This window comes from Sphaeroforma arctica (genome assembly GCF_001186125.1).
Source record: "Sphaeroforma arctica JP610 unplaced genomic scaffold supercont1.169, whole genome shotgun sequence".
NCBI classification, from domain to species: Eukaryota; class Ichthyosporea; order Ichthyophonida; genus Sphaeroforma; species Sphaeroforma arctica.
Genome location: NW_014040389.1, coordinates 52,353 through 54,481, shown reverse-complemented (window position 1 = coordinate 54,481; position 2,129 = coordinate 52,353).

Sequence of the window (2,129 nt, the reverse complement as noted above, 5' to 3'; positions counted from 1 at the left end):
CATCCGAGTCGTAAGTTATATCAGGAATTTTTTGTCAGTTACAGTTTTATGACACACCATATATTATATACTTACGTTAAATAACCTGTCACACGCTAAATATGAGCTTATTTTTGCATGCATTTATATTCAGAACGCTATCAAACACACCTTAAGATACAAGATGAGCAAACAACTCTTTGACGATGTTAAGACATTGCCGTCTTATATTAAGAGGTCAAGCGCATTTGCACCTGGTGAGGAAATATCAGAGGATAGTCATTAGTCCGTGTCGAAGTCTCCGCCCGCAGTAAACAACATTTATCGTATTCATAGTATTCACTGGCCCCATAAAGGCGATGCCCGGATTGAAAGAAAATTTCCTCCACGCAGCATGCTGTAGTTTAAACAATAAGCAGGACATGACGCATTGTAAGTAAATATTTTAACAAAATATAGAAGCGAGCATGTATCAATGCATGTATTCATTTCTTCTTCGCCTTGAACTGCATTGATATAATAGCATTAATATTTCTGATATAATTAATGATAAAGAATCGGTTAGGTCGGAAAGGACGTGTGAATGCATCGAGCGTGTACACAATGTATGTATGCATACGTACACAGCAAGCATGCATCAATGCATGCTTTCATTTCTTCTTCGCTTTGAACTGCATTGATATAATAGCATTAGTATTTCTGATACGATTAATGATAGAGAATCAGTCAGGTCGGAAAGCAGACGTACCAGCATGCAATAAAATATTTATTTATTTGCATTTGACGTTACCAGTGACGGCTCCATTGATGCTCTCTCTTCTCTCTCGCCCCGTAAAGTTTGCTGTATGTAACCAGATCAATTTCATAAATTTAGCATTATTCGATAACAAACATCAGAAAGTTTACTGACACAAATACAGCTTATTTCACAACATACCTCAGTTATCAGTTACGTATGCGATATACGATGCTCGAAAAAGAATAGTATTTAAATATTTTGTGACCATTATGTTACGCTCGTCTATATACACGTTAATTTATTTATATATTTATTACCTACATGTTTCCCGCTCTTTCTAACGGATCAATAATAACATACTACCTATTTATAGTAAGAAACGTACGAGAGAGGGGCGCTTAACTTGGAGGGGGCGAGAGAGGGACGCTAAATTGGAGGGAGGCGAGAGCGGGACACTTACCAGAGGTAGTCTTTACGGGACGCTTAACAGCCGTAGTCTTAACGGGACACTTAACAACCGTAGTCTTACGAGTCCATGAGAAATTGAATATTGCATCACTGGCCCCGAGTGAGTTTCTCGCGTAAGTTCGATAATTCTAACTTCCCTTCAATCTTCCCAAAACCTCTCCAGCGAATATGAAGTCTGATGCACATATACATATACATCCAATTGAAATAAACAATATTATCCCTAGACGAGCGCAGCCTATAGGTTTAGTATGACTCGTATGTATTGGTCGAATTCGAACTTTATATAGTTTCTATAATAGTCAGACTAGAAACAAGTAATTTTTGGCCAATGAAAATCTGAATGAGAACGTCTTAATTGGAACAAATTGAGGCAAATGGGTAAAGATTGCTTCTTTTAGAAAAATGCATGCGATTGAAAACGTTTAGCTTCAAGATTCCCGGACAATGGACGACATGTGGAATAATCATTCGTAATCAGGTGTCAGTATTTAGTAAAATTAATACTACATCAAGACGGGCGGTGATATGCGTTTCATGCCTTGCTCTACCTTTGAGATGACAGTGAGTAGGTATACCAACCGCTCCCTAAAATAGAAAATACGGCTCGGATAAGTTTGCACCATGTATGCTATTTTCGGCCATCACATATTAAATGATTTTGATTTACTTGTACGGACTGCTGTAAAGACATTCTTAGATTTGAAACAGTTTCTGGCAAATTCGCATTTGTGCACTGAAAGTAGATGAAAGAATACCAGAGATGACAAACAAATATTCGAAATGCATATAATAAAAATGAAGGAGTTCTTGCGATCTACAATTCAAACGCACAGGCAGGTCTCGGTCATATCTCGCCTAGATACTTTAATTTCAGGAAAAAGTAAACCTTTAACCTGCAACAAGGCTATCGATAACTCACACACAATAACAACTATAGGGG